Here is a 20,041-nt window from a genome sequence, read left to right as displayed (position 1 = left end):
GTTATCTTTCGTGACAAAACCCTTAATTTGGCTCCAGAGCAGTTCCGTTGAGCTCATATTGTACTGGTATAGTCGTAGACGTAAAAATGCAGCATTTGCATGGTGCGCTCGATGCTGTAAAAACGATTGTTTTTCGTGTTTGTATGACGTCTGCGACTCCGTTTCATGTTAGCCTACATCTGTGATATCAAACAATGGACATAGACCAAATAAAGAGTATTTGGTTTGTCATTTTTGTCCTAAAAAATAAAATTGTTATGCTTTCTTAATTTAAGCAACCTTTATTAACAATCGTTCATAAAATATCGATAGTTAAGAATTTATATTTGAAATGAAAACAGGAATTTCGCGTACAATATATAATTAGAAACAAGACGACATGCATCATTTGTAAAAAAATGATGATAAATTTTACAATTACCAGATGAAGGTATTTCAAATTGAACGAAGAAAAAAGAATAACCAAGGCGAGACCTGAACCAGCAATCCATGAACTGCACCAGATCACCTATCTACTACGCAATCATTCCAGTACACACACAGTATTTTTATCTCAACTACATCAAATATAATCCCTCGGAATACTCCAAAGCCGATTTTTTCCTGTAAATCTATGAGAAACATTAAGAAAAACCCTTTTCTAGGCACTTTTTAAAGGTGTTCCACAAGCGTGTTTCACAACGGAGCAGTATTAACAGCGCGACTGTCACAGCACAACAGTACCGAAACTAAAGATTTCTTCTGGGTTGTTAGGCCGCGTCACATTTCCTACTAAAATAATCGGCAATTCGACCCCTCTGCTGGGATCTTCTTCAGGATGTTTCGGTATCCACTATTGCTAGAACCCAATTTTAACTTTAGTGCCAACGGTCACGAAAGCCTGCGGACTTACATAGTACAGACATTGTGACTGTGTACGATTTTTTAAGCAAAAACTACAAAGCAGAAACGTGATTTACGAAAAACGTTGATCGCTGTTAATACATTAGAATATCTTAAAGTTTCATTTAACGTAACTTAGAATAAGATATCTAATACACAAGTAGGACCTACTTCTAAGAGCGTAACAACACTAGTGTACGTGTGCTACGGCTTCTGACCAATCATCAAATGTTCAAATGTGTGTGAAATATTATGGGATTTAACAGCTAAGGTCATCAGTTCCTAAGCTTACACAACTACTTAACCTAAATTATCATAAGGACAAACACACTCACCCATGCCCGAGGGAGGACTTGAACCTCCGCCGGGATCAGTGGCACAGTAAATGTCTGCAGCGCCATAGACCACTCATCGCGTTTGTGTTTGTTTACATCAGGTTTATTCCTATCATAGACCATATATAACATAGACCGCGCATGTCCCTATTTCTGTCGTGTTAACGCTTGAAACTAACACATCTAAGTCACGTGACTCTGGGCAGAAAGCTGGTCGAAGTAGAAATGGTTCAAATGTCTCAGAGCACTATGCGACTTAACATCTGAGGTCATCAGTCGCCTAGAACTTAGAACTAATTAAACCTAACTAGCCTAAGGACATCACACACATCCATGCCCGAGGCAGGATTCGAACCTGCGACCGTAGCGGTCGCTCGGCTCCAGACTGTAGCGCCTAGAACCGCACGGCCACTCCGGGCGGCGGTCAAAGTAGAAAGGATATAAAATGTAGACTGGCAATGACAAGGAAAGCGTTTCTAAAGAAGAGAAATTTATTAACATCGAGTATAGATGTGTCAGGAAGTCGTTTCTGAAAGTATTTGTATGGAGTGTAGCCATGTATGGGAGTGAAACATGGATGATAAATAGTTTGGTCAAGAAGAGAACAGAAGCTTTCAAAATGTGGTGTTACGGAAGAATGCTGAAGATTAGATGGGTAGATCACATAACTAATGAGGAGGTATTGAATGGAATTGGGGAGAAGAGGAGTTTGTGGCACAACGTGACTAGAAGAAGGGATCGGTTGGTAGGACATGTTCTGAGACATCAAGGGATCACCAGTTTAGTATTGGAGGGCAGCGAGGAGGGTAAAAATCGTAGAGGGAGGAATACACGAAGCAGATTCAGAAGGATGTAGTACTGGGTGATGAAGAAGCTTGCACAGGATAGAGTAGCATGGAGAGCTGCATCAAACCAGTCTCTCAACAACAACAACAACAACGAAGGGTAATGACATACTCGGCTTCGTGCTTCGAGTCACGTGACGTGTTGTTTTCAGTAAAATGACGTCATGCGCAGTCTGTGTTATCTACGGTGAATGATACTTACGATGAACAGAGTATACCTTGTGTGGAAAAAGGCAGAGAGACAGACAGAGAGAGAGAGATAGAGAGGGACACTACGATGACGCCCAAGGTGAAACACTCCTTGCGCTGCCGGAAAGCCTCGTCTATCAGGAGGTCCCGGGCCGGAAGCGGCCAATCAGCAAGTAGAGCCTCTGGTTTCGCCAGCACGGCTGCACCGCGTGCAGCGATACGGTGCGGCTGACGCGGTGCTCTGACGTAACCAAAGAGGCTCTACTGGGATGACAACCGACAAGCGCGCAATGCCCCACGTCCTCCGAACAGCAGAACCAAGGCCGCACTGGTGATAGAGCGCACGTAAAAATACAGTATGGCCCCGAAACGCGAGGCTAGCAGTGCGATCTCGAAGTTGCTCGATGAGCATTGTTCTTACCTAGGCGCGTTGTGAGTTCTCTTTTATTTATTTCACCTTGAGCGTTTGTGGCGGAAGCTGCGCCCACCTGTAAACAGTTTGTCAGTCTCGCTCCCACACATATACATCTGCCGCTGCGGGGTGATCATAAAGATGTGCAAATATTTTAATATGCTATTCTACAAGTAAAACCAAAGAAAAAAGTTTGTATAAACATAGGTCCACAAATGTTTAGTTACGGATAATAAAAGATTTTGCCTGAAATTTAGCAACTTCGCTAATATGAAGCCATCGCAAAACTGTACGAGGTTAAAGTAAAGCCGGCCGGAGTGGCAGTGCCTTTCTAGGCATTACAGTCTGGAACCGAACGGCCCCTACGGTCGCAGGTTCGAATCCTGCCTCGGGCATGGATGTGTGTGATGTCCTTAGGTTAGTTAGGTTTAATTAGTTCTAAGTTCTAGGCGACTGATGACCTCAGAAGTTAAGTCGCATAGTGCTTAAAGCCATTTGAACCATTTTTAAAGTAAAGCACGATTTCCATTTATTTTGTTGTTATTGGTCTGGTGAATCTAATAAAACATGTCCCAGACGTGTATCTGCAATAGTTTCCCAGAACATCCAGAAAAGCAAAGATTATGCAAGTAAATTTCTTTACCATTGTTGACAACCGCTAGTGAGTTGTTTCAGTCGTTTTCTAACCTTGAAACGAGTTAGTTTTTTGTACTGTTCAGTGAAAGAACATAATAGCAACAGTATATTTAAGTGAAACCATATAGTAACTGTTGTAGTTTGTAGATTATTTACGAAATAGGGATGCCTTTTAAATTTACGACAGCGGAATACGCCGATATGGTGTTCATTTATGGCAAATGTGATGGTAATGCTACAGCTGCAGTTAATGCGCACGTTATCCAACTCGGAGGTTTCCGAATGCACGAACTATTATTGGAGTATTTCCAATGTTACGGGAGATAGGTTTTCTACCTATAGTTCATAATCAGTATGAGCACTCGATACGTGAAGACGATGATGAGGATATTATGGATGCTGTTCAACGTAGCCCGGGTACCAGTACACGACGTATCTTTCAACGATTAGGCGTTTCACAATCTATGGTATGGCGTACACTGAAGTACAATAATCTGTATCCTTACCATAAACTAAAAGTGCATCATTTACATCCGGGAGGTCCTGCACTTCGCTTAGAGTTGTGCAACTGGTTAAATACTAATCGGCAGTTACACAAACACATTTTATTTACTGACGAGGTACAGTTTACTCGATATGGTATAAACAATTTACATAACGAGCACTTATGGTCTATAGCAGAGGTCTATAGCAGGTGGTCCGCAGACCCCCAGGGAGCTATGCCAGAGGGGTCCACAAGGTGCTATTAGAATAAAAAATATATTAAATATATTTCGCATGATAACAGATTTTTTTTGGCCGCTTCCTGCAAGAGCAGAGCTTTAGCGAACGCTAACTTCTGAGTCTAGCGTCTTCCTTCAGTTCATACTGAATTTTTATTCTTTTAAGGAGTTTGTTGTACTAAACACTCAGATTTGAGGACAAAGATTTTGAGCAATAATCGAAAATTTAACAATAACAATGATGGCTAGATTGAAAAAGTTTTAAGCTCAATATTTTTTTAATAATGAGTAAGTCAATGTTTTTTCTAAGTACCAAAAATAGAAAACGTATAAAAAGACTCTTAATTTGACTGTTTTAGGTACATGATACTGTGATATTGACAAGGTACCAATCATGCTCGATGAGCGGGTCCTCGAGAAAATTTTGTTGGGAACCCTTGGTCTATAGCAAACCCACATGCAACAGTGCAACGCAATTTCCAGCAGCGATTTAGCACAAATGTGTGATGTGGTAATAATCAACACGCACGTTATTGGACCTTTCATTTTCCCAGGACGTCTAACTGGCGAGACGTACTTACAATTCCTTCAAGAAGAAATGCCCCTCGCCCCGGTAAGCGATTGCAAATGTATTTTCAACATGACGCCGTGCCTCCACATTTCACCAAGGCCGTTACTACACATTTAAATAAACATTTTCCCCAGAAATGGATTGGTCGTGGTGTTACACGTCTGTGGCAGCCCAGACCGCCCGATTTAACACCAGTGGATTCTTGTGTATGGGGATGGATGGAAAATATAGTTCATGAGGACAAATTCAATACAAGTGAGACATTATGGATGCAATAGACGAAATTAAGAATAACACTGTGAAACTGAAACGAGCAACAAAATCTGTTCCTACACGTGCAGCTAAATGCATTGAACTCGGTGGAGACATTTTTGAACATTTATTGTGAATGTATTGTGAAATTGTGTGTACACTGTACAACTTTGTTTTTTTTTCTGGCTTAACGTGAATTCATGTGTGCTATGGTATTAATAAAAGCAGATTATCTGACACATTCATACAGTTTCAGTTAATGTTATTACCCTGATTTTTTCAAAATTAAATTATCTACAACTTCAGTTGAAAACTTTGTGCAGTTGTCTGGAATTTAAAAAACAAATTGGGCCAAGTAGTTAATAAGTTAAACATTTTACGAAATTATTTCTTTGCTTCTGTGGATGTTCTGGAAAACTACTGTAGATACACGTCTGGGACACGTTTTATTAGATTCATCAGATCAATAACAACAAAATAAATGAAAATCATGATTTACTTTAATCTCTTACAGTTTTGCGATGGCTTCATATTAGTGAAGCTGCTAAACTTCAGGCAGTATCTTTTATTAGCCGTAACTCCGTAATTAAACATTCACGGACCTACGTTTATATGAACTTTTTTCTTTAGTTTTACTTGCAGAATAACATATAAACTTATTCGCATATCTTCGTGAATCACCCTGCATATACATGCTCCAAAAACCACCGTACAGTAGCACAACAAAGTACTGACACGCCTATCATTATATATACATCACAAACAAATCAAAATGATGCCAAGACACAGTTATATTTATTTAAATGTACCGTAGTAAACATAAAGTTCTTCTAGTATAATTCATCCCTCACAATGATAATATTAGTTTAAAAAATTAAATCAGTTGTTTTAAACATAAAAAAGTGTTGGATACCTACAAAAAATTAAGTTGAAAGGGTGCCTCTAGTTATTTATTATTTATATGTCTAGTTCCTGAGGACCAAATTGAGGACCATTTCTCCAAGGTCATGGAACGTATCAGTACATGAATTATAACATAAAAGTACCAACAGATAAAATAAAACATTTATGAACCCAAAAAAAGTCAAATAAACGCATTCAACAATATAACATAAGAATCAGCTTAATTTTTCAAGCAACTCCTCAACCGGACCCAAGAGGAATTTCTTCAGTTTCGATTCGAAAACGCGAGGATTACTACTAAGATTTTTGAATTCTTGTGGTAGCCTACTGAAAATGGTTGCAACAGTACAATGGACGCTTTTCTGCACAAGAGTTAAGGAACTGCGATCCAAATGCAGATAGGATTTCTGCTGAGTATTGACTTGAGTGAAAGCTGCTGTACTCCCCCTACCCTCCTTAAATTGCCAAGCCTACGATGTTTTGTTGTCTGTTGTGTTATCGCCTTCTGCGTTCGTTGCCACGTGTTATTGATAGGTGTTGGAGTCCCCTAGACCACTCGTGAACTACGTACTTGTTTTCTTCAGTATGGTACCGTCAGGTTCAAAATGTGTTGGATCAAATGTGTCAGTTTTAACTTTCCCGAGTTTGATGAAATTGTTAGTCGGTCTATGGAGGAAGGTGTCAGTGATATAGCTCAAGAAATAAACGAAAAGATCGACGATTTTACATTAGCCAGTGATCACAGTTCTGCTATCGAACAAGAGTATCATTCAGAGGAAGAAGTTCAGGAAAGTTGTGATAAGGATCTGTCTGTTGCTTCAATGAAATGCTTAAAGTGTCTGTTAAAATCGAATGTGTTCTGAGGGATGATAGGAAAAATGTAGTTCCCAGCAATAAATGTCAAATTGACAGACTTTCATTTTGTACCTATTGGGTGGAATTTTTATGCGCAAATTCAAGCCCTGAAATTTAAATTTATTTGGAAATTTATTTTCTATAGAGATTATATAATTTTTCAGACAGTAAAATTCAGTACTCTAACAGTCCATTTACATTTACTATTTAAAAGAACCACACAAAATTATGTGCTTTTGTGTGATAAATAGTAAAATGCGCAGGCTTTGTCAATTTCAATAAAATAAACTAGGAGCATTTAAACAACACTTAAATAATTGTAAAAATAAATGTTATATAGCATAAATTAAAAATTTCATCTGATTTTGGCCTTAAATCTCGGTTTAAACGTAGGGGTCCCACAGACCACACCTCATGGTATATATTACTGAAAAGTCACCTCGTGAGTTAAGGCTTAATGACAATGTTTTATGCAAGGCGATGGCTTGGCCTTGGACAAATGCCTGTCAGACATGTTGGCAGAAATATTTGTGAACAGCCCAGAGAATAATACTTTTTATTCCTCCCATAAATTTAAGAGAGAAGGGTTTATTACATGCGGTACATTGGCGACTCAACTTTGTTGTTCAACAGGAGGAACAATGAAGTAAGAGTATTAACGGAAATCTTAAACGAGCAGCACCCAAAAATGCGATTCACATTACAGCTCTAATAAAAAAAGACATAGCAATAAACATTTTAGATTTTATGGTCAAGAGGGAGGGAGGAAGACACATCTTCAGCTTCTCCAGAATTGACACTTACTCAGATAACATTACAGTAGAAAACTAGTGTCACTCATCCAACACAAAGCATACTTCTATGCCATGTACAAAAGAGACTTCAGACTACCAGCCACAGAAGATGAACTGCAAAGAGAATTAGGAATTGTTAAACAAGTACCAACAGCGAATGTTTGCAGAACACAAGATGTCACGCGTATGTTGTAAGTAGGCTGTTTATGTTTTTATGTTGGTAACGCCACGTAGTGCTCTGTATGAAAATCACTGACTGTGCTGTGTGCAGTCTGTGGCTGGTCTGCATTGTTGGAATATTTGCTATTGTAGTGTTGGGCAGTTGGAGGTGACCCGCCAGGAGTGGTGGATGTGGGGAGAGAGATGGCAGAGTTTTGAGAGTGGACGGTTTGGATGTGTGTTCGTCAGAAAAAGGAAATTTGTAAGACTGGATGTCATGAACTGATATATATGATTGTTATCCATTAAAATCTTTCATTTGCTAACTATGCCTATCAGGAGTTAGTGCCTTCAGTAGTTAGAAACTTTTATTTAGCTGGCAGTATTGGCGTTCGCTGTATTGGAGTAGTTTGAGTAACGAAGATTTTTGTGAGCTAAGGGATTCATGAAAGGTATATGTTATTGCTAGTCAGGGCCATTCTTTTGTAGGGATTATTGAAAGTCAGATTGCGTTGCGCTAAAAATATTGTGTGTCAGTTTAGTGTTGATCATAATAAGTAAAGAGAGAAATGTCTGAGTATGTTCAGTTTTGCTCAGTTGTTTGAAAATCAAATAACGTAGAGGTTTTCCAGCACTGTGATTTATAAATATTTTCTAAGGGGATGTTTCATATGTCGACCCTTAGCCGAGGCTACCTCACTGGAATCTTCTGATTTTTTCTTGTAGTTTGTGTAATTGGTGTAGCTATTGTTTATTGCTAGCGCTTAATTGTAGAGAGAATCTTCTTTTTAGTTGTTGTTTTTCATTGTTGTACTGTAAAACAGTTGTGGCATGCTCGTAGATTTGCATCAAGTATTTCGCAGCTGCGCTTGCAATTAAGTAGATATTATTTTCAGTGCTGTGTTAATGCATTTTCTTATTTTACTTTTCAAATTGTGCTTTTCTGTGTTATCGTGTGAAATATTGTGAAAAACGTAATACTAGGCTCCAAAGTAAACAGAGAAATGACAGTGAAGATGAGAGTAGTGTGTTAGCGCCACCGTGTAATGAATTAACTAACGTTCAAAGTAGTAATTTGGTAACTGTGCATAGGGAAATGGACCAGGTGGCAAATAATGGTGTAGACAGTGAAACAATTAGTGAACAGGGAAGCATTATCGATCGATCGGTCGGCAACAGCTCGCCTCAGGAATCCGAAATGACAGGACACAATCTTGCAAATACTGTAGATTCAGGTTCTGCGTCCTCACCATTTTCTCGAATAAGTCAAGACACATTTTCTGCTTTTCAAAATGTGAATATTGCCGATGCAAATGCACTGCTGAAAAGTACTGAGGAACATGTTTCAGACACCAGTGCATTGTTATTACAATTAATGCAACAAATGGGACAAAGGCTTCAAAAGTTAGACACAATGGAACAAAATCTTCAAAAATTAGACACGATGGAACAAAATCTTCAAAAGTTAGACAAAGTGCTTGAACAAAAACGCGAAAGTTTAACTACCGAGTTACGTAACATCGAATCTAAATGTCAAAAAGTCTGTAATGACGTAAAAACACAAATTTGTGAGCATTTTCAACTTATTTTTTCACGTCATGAAAATGCATTACAGAATCACGAAGCAGCCATAAAGGAACTGCAAACTATTGTTCATGAAAATCACGACACCTTGCAAGCTAAAATTGATTCAATTGCATCTACCAATTCAGTTACACAACTTGCAAAAACTCAAGGAAACTTAAAGGACATGGTAGATACTCTTTCAACACAAATGGACACTCTGAAACTTGGTTCAGAAAAACACAGTGAGGAAATCAGTTCATTGTCGGAGAAAGTAGCCGAACTTTCGGATCAGTTCACTAACTTATCTACAAAGGTAGATGATGATCTCAATGACACAAGACCGGTAGCCTTCACTGACACAAAAGAGTATGAACAAATTAGACAATTCAAACAAAATCAGAATCAAATCAATACACAGTACAAAAGAGAAATCCGGGAAGTACAAGATTAGTTGACACAGGTAATACAAGAATTACATATTTCAGAGGATACTCGCGCTCCAGTACGGGTAGAGGGACATAGAAATACGGAACAATCACAAAATAATAACACAGGGCACTTCGGAAATTATGAAAGAAATTGGCAAGGTACACAGAATTTTGAGATGGAATCGCCGAAACGACGTAACAATGACCGATATGCGACTCGTTGACGTGATGATTTTGACTATAAGCTGTTCATTAGTACACATAAATTCAAAACATTTAAGAATTCTGGAAACGACATTCATCCTCAAGCATGGCTTCATCAATTCTCTCATTGTTTTCCTCCCAACTGGTCATTGGAGCACAGATTAGAATTTATGTGTGGCTACTTAGAGAATGAACCAGCTCTAAGAACGCAATCGGTCATTCACGATTGTCACAGTGAAGGAGAATTTTATCATGCCTTCCTCTCAGCATATTGGTCTCAAGCTACACAATATCACGTAAAACGTAGCATCATAATGATGAAACATTTCGAACAATCTGAATTTTCCAGTCTTGTCAGATATTTTGAAGATATGTTGCATAAGAAACAGTACCTGTCAAACCCATACAGCCCATCAGAACTCATCCGCATTTGCTTAATCAAACTGCCTGAACATTTACGACATATTATTTTGGCAGGACGTTGCAAAGACGACACCGAAGGTTTTCAGGGTCAGTTACAAGAATTGTAAATTGGCACTGACAATTGCAGGGCGCGAAAACAGGAAAACAACAATGACCAAAATAGACACCACCCGTACGACAACCGTTGGCGGAGTAGTAATAATTACAGGGAAAGATCACCTCTCTGTGGTAATGACTATGGCAGAGACACTCACAGAAACAGACAATATGGGAACCAAAATAATTATTATCAAGGGAGATAGAATAACTTCAGACGCAACGGTCCACCACGCAGTTACGACTCAGGGAGAAGTTCTCCACCACGTGACCGACAAGAAAGATGTTACAGAAACTACTGGCATGACGACAGACCACATAATCTTAACAACAGACCAGAATTTAATCAGAACTGGCGGGATTCAAACAGGGCAGAGCCCTCTCGACAAGGTGAATTTGTAGATCTCCAAATACCAGTAAGAAAAATTACATAGACGCTAACATTGATAAAAATCTGAGCATTCTTTACCAATGTATACCACATGATAATTGCGTCAAAGCTGAAGCTCTGCGTATGGAAGAGTAAAGGTTTACACCACATTTCACATGTAAAACCGTGTGTTGCCATAAAATCTTTCACTTCACATTACTAGTACGCTTTGTCACACTTAGAAACTCTTAACATTCAAGGATGTTTTGAAGTCAACTATACAGGCAAGAACCTAGGGAACTTATTTAGACAGTAATTACGAATGCATTGTTATAGTGAACAGACGATGTAGTCTTATTGTGTGTACAATCTTCCTTGTTCATTGCACGATTATGTAATGACTATAAGGCTTACATACTTAGAACATATACGGGTGCTGCTAATGAGATTTTAATGCAACATTTTGGTTTACTTGAAAATACATTCTGGATTTAAAGTACTTTCTGAGAGATACTAGATGACACAGTGGTTAGTTTGACAGGTACACGATTATATGACGACGCTACTAGTGAGTGACGCAATTTATATTATTGCTTTTGCGCTATATCTGTTTCATATCTGCACAGTTTTTCTGAATTCTTCTGGAAAGTAAAACATGTTTTAGTAGTAGCTTTTGTGGTATAGCTACAATGAGACAGCCTTTTCCGTAGCACAACAATATGTTACAGTATAGTACTTTCTTGATCAAGGTAATGTACGTAATAACTACAATATGTATACGCATAGCATTTCACTTTTGTTTATTATGAGGTAAGTGCATTGACTTCTACAGAACTTTGCTTGCGGATGACGATAATTACGACACTTGGTACATTTTTTACCCTTAAGTAATGACAGAGATTATCTTACAACAAGACGCTCAGTTTAGCGCTACAGTACACTATTTGAGTGATTAATTTTGTACTTAAAACATTTATTTTTAAAGATTTTTGAATTACAATGATACAAAGGTTTTCTGTGATACATTTCATTCCATTGCTGTAATCTGTAACACCTGAGGTTATAATTACATTAATCGTTAGGGGGGTACATGCTTACTTTGTGTACCATGTGTTTGGCAAGTACAAGGAGCCCTAGCTAATATGGTATTTGGTTATACAACTTTATACATCGGTACCATATTTCTCTAACACAGAATTACACAGCTATCTGGTCATTTAACTGAGAGAGACAAACATTTTCTTTTACTATGCCAGTGACACATGTTTACGCAATTACATAGTTGGATAACTTCACACTTATGACATTGTATTACGTCTGTTCTTTGTGAACTGTTCATATATATTCGGAACCACTGTGATATTATGAGAGCTTTGAATGTTGTATTTGCTAAGGGATCATGATTTTTGAAGTACATTTGAGGTAGATGACTTTATTGCAGGTTTTGAAATTATTGAAAGAAGCTGTGACGATTTTGAGATGTGATTGATCTGTTATGCTGTTATTATTACGACGACGATGAGTATTATGCTGTTGAGGTATATTTATGATCAATAAGCTGATGCTATATGAGGAATGTGATTACGTGTTCATATGTATATCAAAAATGAATAGAAGTTAGGGTCTCTGGTTTGTGAAAAAGGATGATGGAAACCAAGAATCGTACTTTTAAAGAGTTATGACATGTGTGTCCATGTGTGAATGTATCACAACACTGCTATTCATGAGATTTCGTTTCTACGCGTTTCTACTGTAATTTTTCGATCTGTGAAATTTTTTATATGAGACTGTGGCTGTAGCGGAAACTGCTGTCGTAAATATTTCGCTAAGAAAGCTAAGTGACCGTGACGTAATGCACTGTAGGCGCCCAGCTATGCGACAGTTCCCTGGGAAAAAAGCCGTGTCTTTCAGAGGCACAACAAAAAGAAAGGAGAGCCCAGTAACCTCGCTATTGACATTTCTTTGTAGAAAGCATCGCAAATATGACACACTCATACTTGAAAACATATGATTACACTTTGGAGCTCGTAATTTCTGATATTTACTGAAATTCCTAATGAAATAACGAGAAACATTTTACATCTATTGTCTTGCTAGTTGAGAGATTTTTTTCTGCTTCATGAAATGCCATATGGCTAGTGAATGACGTTTCACACCTTGCTTTATGTATGTATTTGTTCATTTTGTTTAAAATCTAGTTTCTAGTTGCACTGCAGATTTGGTTAGATTAAAATTTAATAGATGTGCTACTAGAAACTTTTTTTTTCTACAGACCCAGTAAACAATAATTTTATGATCCACTTTCTTAAAAAAGGGAGCACGAATAGACATTTCCCTTCACAGGAATTGCATACATAATCTTTTCAACGATTTGGAAACTTTTTTGGCAGACTAAGTTAAGGTGATGCATCACTCTAGTGTTAAGATCTGACACAAGTATTAGACATTTCCTATCTTTACTGTAATATTCCTTCTGCTTAAGCTTTATCATGTTTAGGTATAAGTTATTGCATTTGTCACTTTGTATTACTCTGCTAAGTCAGTTTTACTACAGATTTATTTTTCTTGATGCTGCTCATTGGCTCATATTAGTTGTAATGTTGCATTTGCCTTGCTAATTTGGATATACTGCTGCTTGCTTTGCAAATTTGCATTTTTTGTCATTGCTGTTGAGTTAATTTGTTATGTGCTGCTGCACTGCCTCGTCCCTTAATATATATACAGGGTAGTCCATTGATAGTGACTGGGCCAAATATCTCACGAAATAGGCATCAAACGAAAAAACTACAGACAACGAAACTTGTCTAGCGTGAAGAGGGAAACCAGATGGCGCTATGGATGGCCCGCTAGATGGCGCTGCCATAGGTCAAATGGATATCAACTGCGTTTTTTAAGTAGGAACCCCTATTTTTATTACATATCCGTGAAGTACATGAATAAATATGAATGTTTTAGTTTGACCACTTTTTTCGCTTTGTGATAGATGGCGCTGTAATACTCATAAACGTATAAGTACGTGGTATCACGTAACATTCCGCCAGTGCGGACGGTATTTGCATCGTGATACATTACCCATGTTACATCGTGATACATTACCCATGTTAAAATGCACCGTTTACCAATTGCGGGAAAGGTCGATATCGTGTTGATGCATGGCTATTGTGATCAAAATGCCCAATGGCTGTGTGCTATGTATGCTCCTCGGTATCCTGGACGACATCATCCAAGTGCCCGGACCGTTCACCGGATAGTTACGTTATTGAAGGAAAGAGGAAGTGTTCTACATCTACATCTACATGATTACTCTGCAATTCACATTTAAGTGCTTGGCAGAGGGTTCATCGAACCACAATCATACTATCTCTCTACCATTCCACTCCCGAACAAATGGTTCAAATGGCTCTGAGCACTATGGGACTCAACTGCTGTGGTCATTAGTCCCCTAGAACTTAGAACTACTTAAACCTAACTAACCTAAGGACATGACACACATTCATGCCCGACGCAGGATTCGAATCTGCGACCGTAGCAGTCGCACGGTTCCTGACTGCGCCCCTAGAACCGCGAGACCACCGCGGCCGGCCACTCCCGAAGAGCGCGCGTGAAAAACGAACACCTAAACCTTTCTGTTCGAGCTCTGATTTCTCTTATTTTATTTTGATGATCATTCCTACCTATATAGGTTGGGCACAACAATATATTTTCGCATTCGGAACAGAAAGTTGGTGACTGAAATTTCGTAAATACTGTAGATCTCGCCGCGACGAAAAACGTCTTTGCTTTAATGACTTCCATCCCAATTCGCGTATCATATCGGCCACACTCTCTCCCCTATTACGTGATATACAATACGAGCTTCCCTTTTTTGCACCCTTTCGATGTCCTCCGTCAACCCCACCTGGTAAGGATCCCACACTGCGCAGCAATATTCTAACAGAGGACGAACGAGTGTAGTGTAAGCTGTCTCTTTAGTGGACTTATTGCATCTTCTAAGTGTCCTGCCAATGAAACGCAACCTTTGGCTCGCCTTCCCCACAATATTATCTATGTGGTCTTTCCAACTGAAGTTGTTCGTAATTTTAACACCCAGGTACTTAGTTGAATTGACAGCCTTGAGAATTCTAGTCTTTATCGAGTAATCGATTTCCAACGGATTTCTTTTGGAACTCATGTGGATCACCTCACACTTTTCGTTATTTAGCGCCAACTGCCACCTGCCACACCATACAGCAATCTTTACTAAATCGCTTTGCAACTGATACTGGTCTTCGGATGACCTTACTAGATGGTAAATTACAGCATCATCTGCGAACAACCTAAGAGAACTGCTCAGATTGTCACCCAGGTCATTTATATAGATCAGGAATAGCAGAGGTCCCAGGACGCTTCCCTGGGGAACATCTGATATCAATTCAATTTTACTCGATGATTTGCCGTCTATTACTACGAACTGCGACCTTCCTGACAGGAAATCACGAATCCAGTCGCACAACTGAGACGATACCCCCATAGGCCCGCAGCTTGATTAGAAGTCGCTTATGAGGAACGGTGTCAAAAGCTTTCCGGAAATCTAGAAATACGGAATCAACTTGAGATCCCCTTTCGATAGCGGCCATTACTTCGTGCGAATAAAGAGCTAGCTGCGTTGCACAAGAACGATGTTTACTGAAACAATGCTGATTACGTATCAATAGATCGTTCCCTTCGAGGTGATTCATAATGTTTGAATACAGTATATGCTCCAAAACTCTATTGCAAACCGACGTCAATGATATAGGTCTGTAGTTCGATGGATTACTCCTACTACCCTTCTTAAACACTGGTACGACCTGCGCAATTTTCCAATCTGTAGGGACAGATCTATCGGTGAGCGAGCTGTTGTATATGATTGCTAAGTAGAGAGCTATTGTATCAGCGTAATCTGAAAGGAACCTAATCGGTATACAATGTGGACCTGAAGAATTGCCCGTATCAAGCGATTTGAGTTGCTTCGCAACCCCTAAGGTATCTACTTCTAAGAAACTCATGCTAGCAATTAATTGTGTTTCAAATTCTGGAATATTCCATTCGTCTTCCCTGGTGAAGGAATTTCGGTAAACTGCGTTGAATAACTCCGCTTTAGCGGCACAGTCGTCGTTAACAGTACCATCGGCACTGCGCAGCGAAGGTATTGACTGCGTCTTGCCGCTTGTGTACTTTACATACGACCAGATTTTCTTAGGATTTTCTACCAAATTTCGAGACAATGTTTCGTTGTGGAACCTATTAAAGGCATCTCGCATTGAAGTCCGTGCCAAATTTCGCACGTCTGTAAATTTTAGCCAATCTTCGGGATTTCGCGTTCTTCTGAACTTCGCATGCTTTTTCCGTTGCCTCTGCAACAGCGTTCAGGCCTGTTTTGTGTACCATGGGGAATCAGTTCCATCTCTTACCAATTTATGGGGTACGAATCTCTCAATTGCTGTCGCTATTATATCTTTGAATTTGAGCCACATCTCGTCTACATTTGCATAGTCAGTTCGGAAAGAATGGAGATTGTCTCTAGTGACACTTTATCCGCTTTTTTAAATAAACTTATTTTGCGCTTGTTTCTGGTGGATTTGGAAGAAACGGTATTGAGCCTACCTACAACGACCTTGTGATCACTAATCCCTGTATCAGTCACGATGCTCTCTATTAGCTCTGGATTGTTTGTGGCTAAGAGGTCAAGAGTGTTTTCGCAACCATTTACAATTCGCTTGGGTTCGTGGACTAACTGCTCGAAATAATTTTCGGAGAAAGCATTTAGAACAATCTCGGAAGATGTTTTCTGCCTACCAACCACATGTGAAACGTCAACCACGACCTGCAAAAAATGATGATGCCCAAGTAGGTGTTTAAGCTGCTGTCGCGGCTAATCCGCACATCAGTAGAAGACAAATTGCGCAAGAATCGGGACTCTCAAAAACGTCGGTGTTGAGAATGCTACATCAACATCGATTGCACCCGTATCATATTTCTATGCACAAGGAATTGCATGGCGACGACTTTGAACGTCGTGTACAGTTCTGCCACTGGGCTCAAGAGAAATTACGGGACGATGACAGATTTTTTGCACGCGTTCTATTTAGCGACGAAGCGTCATTCACCAACAGCGGTAATGTAAACCGGCATAATATGCACTATTGGCAACGGAAAATCCACGATAGTTGCGACAAGTGGAATATCAGCGACCTTGGCGGGTTAACATACGGTGCGGCATTATGGGAGGAAGGGTAATTGGCCCCCACTTTATCAATGTCCATCTAAATGGTGAAATGTATGCTGATTTCCTACGTAATGTTCTACCGATATTTCACTGCGTGACAGAATGGCGATGTACTTCCAACGTGATGGATGTCTGGCACATAGCTCGCGTGCGGTTGAAGCGGTATTAAATAGTATATTTCATGACAGGTGGATTGGTCGTCGAAGCACCATATCATGACCCGCACGCTCACCGGATCTGACGTCTCCAGACTTCTTTCTGTGGGGAAAGTTGAAGGATATTTGCTATCGTGATCCACCGACAACGACTGACAACATGGGTCAGCCAATTGTCAATGCACGTGCGAACATTACGGAAGGCGAATTACTTGCTGTTGAGAGAAACGTCGTTACACGTATTGCGAAATGCATTGAGGTTGATGGACATTATTTTGAGCATTTATTGGATCAATGTGGTATTTACAGGTAATCACGCTGTTCAAAATGGCTCTGAGCACTATGGGACTTAACTTCTGAGGCCATCAGTCCCCTAGAACTTATAACTACTTAAACGTAACTAACCTGTGGACATCACACACATCCATGCCCGAGGCAGGATTCGAACCTGCAACTGTAGCGGTCGCGCGGTTGCGGACTGTAGCGCCTAGAACCGCTCGGCCACTCTGGCCGGCTTATCATGCTGTAACAGCATGCGTTCTCAGAAATGATAAGTTCAGAAAGGTACATGTATCACATTGGAACAACCCAAATAAAATGTTCAAATGTACCTACGTTCTGTATTTTAATTTAAAAAACCTACCTTCTACCAACTATTCATCTAAAATTGTGAGCCATGTTTTTTTGACTATTACAGCGCCATCTATCACAAAGCAAACAAAATGGTCCAACTAGAACATTCATATTTCTTTATGTACTATACGAATATGTAATAAAAATGGGGATTCCTATTAAAAAAAACAACGCAGTTGATATCCGTTTGACCTATGGCAGCGCCATCCAGTGGGCCAACCATAGTGCCGTCTGGGTTCCCCCTTCAGGCTAGACAAGTTTCGATCTTTGTAGTTTTTTCGTTTGACGCTTATTTCGTGAGATATTTGGCCTGGTCACGATCAATGGACCACCCTGTATACCTGAGCTCAGCAGATTTAAGTTAGCTTAAGAAGGGGTAGGCTATATAAGAGAATGGGTTGAGATGAATTTGAAGAAATGCATTGGGAAGTTATACAAAAAAATGTTTGGCAAAGAAAAATTAGTGCACTATGAAGAACAATTATTTTGAAAGAGGATATGAACAGAATACAGAAAGCAGGTATAGATAAGAGTTTTCGAGAATCATGATGAAATAAGGGAGATCTCCAAGAAGTAAAGAAAGTTTTATTTGCAAATCAAATACGATATATACTGCAGTAAAACAAACCCTGTCTTTCCTTTTGTGTTATCCCGCTATGTGTTTGTGTACCCTTGTGTATTTGTGTTCTTCCTGTCTTTACATGTTTATCTGATAAGAGCTATGTTGTAGAATTTTTCTAATACTATGTTATTTACTTTGTAAAGATGTTTAGACATTATTTATTCTGTTTTGTTTTAATGCTCATGTGTGAAATTAATGTTTCGAAAACTATTCTCATTTTTTTGTTTGTTTAGTTATGTCATAATTCCTGTAACACTGATGTATATGTTATTTCTATTCTTTTGTAAAGCGCATATTACTACAAATGTTATCTGTATTATTATGTTCTTTAATGATGTATTTTGTACCTTTGCAATTGTATTCTTATGTTGTAAATTTATAATTGTATAGACACTAGTTCTTCAAATTAAGTTTCATTTCACTGCAAACGTTTCTGTTGGCCATAGTATATGCATAATATGTGAGAAGTTAGAAAAAAAGGACTGTTAGTGCTCGCACTTGTGTTGATAATTCAGCAAGGGACTGGTTAACAGCAATGCTGGTTCTAAGGACACTAAAAAAAAAAAAAAAAGAAACTTGTGAGTGCACAAGTGGTGGTTTATGGACTTGCTATATTGTCCGCAAGACTCTTTGATGGTGATTGTGCACCTGCACAGTCGCAACAGATGGCTGGTGGCCATCTCTACAAGGACTACGGTGGGTCTACACCTTTGATGGCCCACAAAAACCATAATCTCTACCAGGACTACAGTGGGTCTGCTCTGTGATGGCCTACCTACCAATATTCTTCAAAACTTCGACTGACTCTGCTGTGGGTTTGCTCTGTTGTGGCCCGTTACCTGTCTGCATGTCAAGAGTCAGCACTGTCTTTCCGTTGGAAGAACGACACTACTTCTTCAAGACGGCATGGAAATCCACTACTTCCATGTGCATTTTGTTTTACTGATCAGATTTTGTGCAATGTAATTACTACTGTGATGAATGATCAGGACTGTCTTTATGAGAACAATTTTTGCTTTTGGCCAACAGTGTATCAGTAAGTGTGTGCATTTGATATATTTGTTATCGTCAATACGAAAAATTTTTGCAAATCAGTATTGGTCACTGCCCAAAAACAATTTGTAAAATTTTTTGTGGGGAGCATGGGGGCTATGTAAGTAGGCTGTTCAGGTTTTTATGTTGGTAACGCCATGTAGCACTCTGTATGAAAATCACTGACTGTACTGTGTGCAGTCTGTGGCTGGTTTGCATTGTTGGAATATTTGCTATTTTAGTGTTGGGCAGTTGGAGGTGAGCCGCCAGCAGTGGTGGATGTGGGGAGAGAGATGGCCGAGTTTTGAGAGCGGACGTTCTGGACGTGTGTCCATCAGAAAAAGGAAATTTGTAAGACTGGATGTCATGAACTGATATATATATGTGTGTGTGTGTGTGTGTGTGTGTGTGTGTGTGTTGTTGTTGTGGTCTTCAGTCCTGAGACTGGTTTGATGCAGCTCTCCAGGCTACTCTATCCTGTGCAAGCTTCTTCATCTCCCAGTACTTACTGCAACCTACATCCTTCTGAATCTGCTTAGTGTATTCATCTCTTGGTCTCCCTCTACGATTTTTACCCTCCACGCTGCCGTACAATGCTAAATTTGGGATCCCTTGATGCCTCAAAACATGTCCTACCAACTGATCCCTTCTTCTAGTCAAGTTGTGCCACAAACTTCTCTCCCCCCAATCCTATTCAATACCTCCTCATT

This window comes from Schistocerca serialis, chromosome 1 (assembly GCF_023864345.2).
Source record: "Schistocerca serialis cubense isolate TAMUIC-IGC-003099 chromosome 1, iqSchSeri2.2, whole genome shotgun sequence".
Classification (NCBI taxonomy): domain Eukaryota; kingdom Metazoa; phylum Arthropoda; class Insecta; order Orthoptera; family Acrididae; genus Schistocerca; species Schistocerca serialis.
Note: the sequence above shows the minus strand (reverse complement) of the source record.